The sequence below is a fragment of the Erigeron canadensis genome, chromosome 5, assembly GCF_010389155.1.
Source record: "Erigeron canadensis isolate Cc75 chromosome 5, C_canadensis_v1, whole genome shotgun sequence".
Lineage (NCBI taxonomy): Eukaryota > Viridiplantae > Streptophyta > Magnoliopsida > Asterales > Asteraceae > Erigeron > Erigeron canadensis.
This window is the reverse complement of record NC_057765.1, coordinates 42,573,248-42,579,247: the sequence shown is the minus strand read 5'-3', so window position 1 is coordinate 42,579,247 and position 6,000 is coordinate 42,573,248.

The following is a 6,000-nucleotide window of genomic DNA, read 5'->3' as shown; positions in this document are numbered from 1 at the left end:
GTAACCTGCTAAAACTGAACGAATCGTGTAAGAAATCAACGTGGCACCACTAGGCATTTGATAAATGGCCCAATGAGAGACCTCCACATCAGCTTGTTTAAATGATTTATTTAGTTTTAACATGTTATTTACATACAATGAATCAGACTAAAGTTTCTTTCATATAATAGTAGCTGGTCACAAATTACATACAGATAGTTTTCCCTTAATTCTATGATGAAAAATTAAATTATAAAATAATACTATTTGATGATGAGACATTAACCTTTGCTCTTTTTGTTGCTTAAAGCAGTAAAGTTGATATTCGACAAGCATCTAGATTCTAGAGTGTCCGTCTTCACCAATTTAACTAGCACTCTAGCAGTAACAAAGAAAATGGGTACATATGTTCAACAGATATATGGAAGTTTTCGGGACATTTGTTTAAATGGCATTACTTTGAATACTAGGTGCACTGATGTACTCTAAAATCTAAACCATCTCATGTAGCGCCTGCCTTCGACTCTAACCATGTTCAACGCAACATACATTATCCATATGTCAAGTTTCCATTATACCAAGTCTAGCACTAGGTTCCTTCCAATGTTCAACTAGTATTATCTGATATAAATCATCATTTACAGTTATTTCATGGTAGATATATGGAATTTCAGTAAGTTGATCCTAAACATGTATTTACTATATTTGGTATTTTCCTTTTCTTTCTTCACCCTAGCAAGAAATAGTAGATTCAAAAAGGGAAAAGAAAGAACCAATGTCATACCCAACTCAGTAGGTTTAAAGTCATAAATACCTAAAACTAATAATATAATATCATACCTAAATCTATCATAGCAAGTAAGCATATGAGTTACATGCAGCATGTCTATATGTAGAACTTGGTTCAGAAGGTTTAAAGGGGAGTGATACGTTAACACACTAGACTAATACAGATACTTGGTAAATTAGGTCAGTCTTTTCCAAAGCTAATAAAGGTCTATTTTTTCTTGGCAATGGGTAGCACCACAGTTCCCTTGGACGTGTTTCCTCTTTTGCGTAGCATGTAACGGTGCACAGGCTCCTTTGAATTACTCTCCGACATGTCCTTGATGGCCTTGTTGCGTAGCATGTAATCCACCATAGACTTCTTTGGAACAAGCTTGTTGTTGGAGAGGGCGGAGTGATCAGAAGGTGCAATTTGTGTGGCGGTCTTAGATGACAAAACAGGCAAACAAGACTCATTGATCACATCTACGTCACCTAAACCAGAATGGAAAAAGCTTATAAACATAACAAAATTGAGTTTGATCAAATTAATACATTTCCTAATATACATAGAACAGGGGATTTTGATTTTTTGCGCATAAGCAGAATAGAAAATGGATAGGTGACTTATAGTCCTTGAGTATAGAGTATATAAAATAGAGCCGGATGTGATATATTTTCATGTAATCACTAGTTATAACAAGAACTGTAAACTAAGTTATGCCAGACTGTTCATTGCATCCATTAAGTTTATAAACAGGAGGTCATAGGTTTAAACCACCAAGCATGTATATACTAATCTATGGTACTTTTCAGTTTTATTATCGACTCACTTAGCTTTCGTTAGACTTGAAAATTTAAAAATGGACTCCATACCTGCGTTGAGATTTGAAGACGAAATACTGAAAAGAGCATCGGGTACATCTTCTTTCACTAATTAATATAAGTTATAAAGAATTAATAAGTTAGGTAAACAAAAAGGGATTCATAGACAACCATTGATCCATCATTATCAGTAAGTTTCACAAACTCTAAATATGTTAATTATTATGTGTTTCTTGATCGTACACTACTTTAAACACCATGTCTTTACAAGTTTAATCTCTAACAAATAAGCAAAATGTCATGCTTGTAGCATTTCTTGGATGAAAGTTGCAGAGGGAATAACAGGTTGTTGATCAATCAAAAACAGATAAGTTTTCAAGTCAGAAACTTAGAAGAACTACCGAGTGCATACCTGTTTTAGGATCTGAAGTCTCGCCCATGAAGGAAATTTTCCGTTTCTTAGTCTTCTTCTTCTTCTTCTTCTTCATGGCTTCAATGGCAATTTCTACAGCCACAAAATAACAGAACATAGTTATGATCAACAAGTTAGTACTATTACCTTTTATCCTTTCAGATTTTACTGTAATGTTTTTTTTACTTAAAAGTTGAACAAAGTCTTAAACATCAATAATCACTCATTAAATCTGGAACACTAACAAAGAGAGTTGATTCATATGGCGAATTGCATGCTTAACACATACGAGTAAACGATATAATTATGGAGTATCTACCAATTGGGTACGCATTTCTTTTTTACTTTTTTTTTTTGCCATCCCTAGTTCAAAGAGGGTGTTTGCTTCCCAAACTGTTCTCATAATAATCACTTTGAAGTAGTTAGCAAGAACTGATTATATGTTTTTCATGTGCTGTATTTTTTTAATTTTAGCATAATCAAATTTTATATATCAGGATAAAAGCTAATCTCTACTAAGAGATGATATTTACACCAAAAAATTAACTACACCACCAAAATGTAAGCTTTGAAGTATTTTACCATCTAACCTGTACATATATGTCCAAAAAGCAAATAATGTTTTGTGTGAATGTAACTTTTTCTTCTTTTTTTTTTTTTTCCTAAAAACATATCTCCAACTTGAATCAATCAATTTTAACTATAAATCAAACAACTTTTTAATTTTTTATTTTGGAAAGGCAGCTAATGATCATTCACAGAAACATTTATAATTTGTTTGTAACTAGACTTGAACCCACAACTTCATGGTTAATAGGCCAACCTAAAAATCAAACAGAACATTTTATCTTAACATTGTAAATGTAAAACTAAGCATACAGAACATTTTATCCCAACATAATACATTATACATGCATAAAGATACAAAAACTGAACAAGTAATAAAATTCATATAATTTGGAAATTTTCGTACTTAGAAAAATAATAATATATTAATAACAATGCAAGTAGTAGTATGCATGGTATGAGATTATGAATGAACATACCAGAACGAGTAAGAAAATGATTGAATGCAATCTCTGCAACATCATTGTAAGCAGCCTTACATTTCGTGAACCAAGATGTTGAATCGAAAGTCGACCCATTGACAACAACGCTAGCTTGGAACCGCGGCTTATGATCAGGCCCGTCTTTCATCGGTATATACACCGGGTGCGCCCAATGGGTCTTTTGACACAACTCTCTTAACTTAGCCGTATACATTAATTGTTGCTTTTGTGTTTGTTGTAACAATGAGAAGTTGGAGTGTATGTACTACAGACGTCTTTGTATTCAATAGGTTGCATTCTCGCGTGATGTACCCTGTGCCCGAAACTGTAGACGTCTGCACCAGCAACAAATGAATCATAATAGTAGTTTCTTTCTTGTAGACTACTTTCTATGTCTAACTTTAAATTTCAGAATTTCAGATTTTCAGTTACTTAATTGGTCTATTTTGTCTTTTTCTTATGTACCATTCTGCTCTTGGTTTAAATGCAATTTTTGTTTTTAAGGATAGCGGGTGATGATAAATTTAGAACAATTTTTTTAATATTATATAACGATCAATGTTTTAGAAATTGTATACCAAGTCTGTATTGTTGTATATGATCAAAAATAAGAGTAGATCTATCTATCACCAATGATATTATATAACATCTTGGCTTATTTTTGAACACCTTAACTTTACAAAGTGTGTAATGTATTACGAGTAGTTTTATTTTGTTAAGAAAATATGAGTAATAAGTTTTGAAATATTCGGGTTATTTGGATAAACTGAGTTTTTCTTTTACTCAGATGTACGCCGTCTAACTAAAGTATCTTATGTACATGCACCGTCCGACTTTTTCCTAATTATCGTAAGATGTTTAGCTAGTAATGTTCAAGCTTGAGATTTTTAATGAGAAAATCATGACATTTAACTAGTAACTACTAGACGCGCGCCATTTGATTTTTGCTTAAGTATTGGCTTGAAATTTTGGTATGCCACAAATGATCAGAAATTTTAGGCATCAGTCTGTATCAAAGGTTTTGAGTCTAACGAATTTGAGGCCTCATTAAAGATAAATGTGTAATATATAATTATGTTTTTTTGTGACTATTTTTTCTCAAAAAAGTTATTCTTGTATACCGCTTAACTTTGATAAAGGTTTATGATTATAAATATACTTCTACAATACAATTGTTAGGGTTCCATGTTAATAAGAATATGCAAAATTAATTGATCATAGATCAATCTGTACGCATACTTTCAAATCGCATGGATTCAAGAGCGCCTTGTTAAGATGACATTTCTCTTGTTCGAACCTGGTCTCTTGGGAGTCCCACTGGGTTGGGGGAGTTGTTTGGACTCATCCTTGTGCGGTGGTAACGACCAATAGGGGTGAGCAAAAACCGAACCAAAAACCGGAAAAACCAAAAACCATTGGTTTTGGTTTTCTAAAAATCGAAAGTTATGGTTCGGTTTTAGTTTTTAATGAAATACCGAACCATAAAAACTGAACCGAACCAAAAATATATATTGTTTACTTTATTTTATATTTATATCACTTTATTATTAATTTTTGATAAATATGTTAATATATTTGCAACTTAGGTGTATATAATAATATCATTTATATTTTTTAAGTGAAAATATACAACAAGATTGATTTGCTTTAATAGTTGTATAATTATACAACTCGTAAAACGTATAAATAGTTATATATAAAATTTGTTTGACGTTTGTACAAATTAATTTTATGGATTTGTTGTCATTGTTGTAGTGTTATTGCTACTAATATTGTTTTGAAAACTTGTTAAATTAATTATGGTGTAATTATAAGGTATAAACTTATAAACTTTAAAGCTCAATTTGACGTAAACTACAAGTGGTTAAAAACCGACTAAAACCAAAAAACCGAACCGAAATTGACCCAAACTGAAAAAACCGAAACCCAATGGTTTTAATTTACAAAAACTGAATTATAACGGTTCGGTTTCAGCTTTAGTCAAAAACCGAACCGAACCGAACCATACTCACCCTTAACGGCCAATGCCAAGATAAAGCCCCGTGTCAATAACGACTCCGCTAATCTATATCTTTTTCTTTTTTTTTTTTCAAAAATAAGATTATGCAAATCTTAAATCCTGCCTAGTGATTAAGTTGATTTTACCCCATATAATATTTTAGTTTTTTTTGTCTGTTATTGTCTTTCCCTTTAGTAGTGTATTGGTCAAACGTGTATGTTTTAGAGTATGTTTTAAATCTTAAAATCTGAATGTCCTTTGTTTTTTCTAAATGCCTCTCATTTTCACTTCTTAAAATAAAAATTCTACAGATTTCTTGAATTTGAGATATCTAATGTGTGGGTAAACAATGACTAAAATATAGAATTGTTCATAAAAGAAAGAAATGGATGACTGCCAAGAGCTTTACTCTAGAGCTGCCCAATGCAGAGCCAAATCCTTTTTGGATAACTCACTTTATACTTAATGAGATATGAGAAGTTAGTATTGAATTCATCTTTCTCCAAATAGGCATATACTAGCAACAAGTAAACATCAGACCATCAGGGCAAGTTTTCATGTTTTTTTGATCTTCTGAATTAACCAATGGACCTTTCATGATGGCATTCTTTTTTTGATACACCATGTCATAGAGGTATTGATTTCTAGCATTTATTAAAAGAATATCTGAAATCTGAAGCTGCATGCCACAGATGTCTTTATTAGTTATTCATTTATTACTGTTATTTTGTTTTAGAACTTTGCTACAGATCACTCTATGTGCAACAAATTGATAGTTGGTGTAAGAGATTCAGAAAATTTTATATACATTTCTTTTTCATCTTAATGTTTATATATGAAACAAGGAAATTTAATTTGTAAAACTTGAACAGGAAAAACTTTATTTGTTTACGTTTATATCTATTATGTCATGGAATACTGATCTTACATAAGAAAAAAAAGGAAGTGAACTATCTCAATCTAAGATAAAA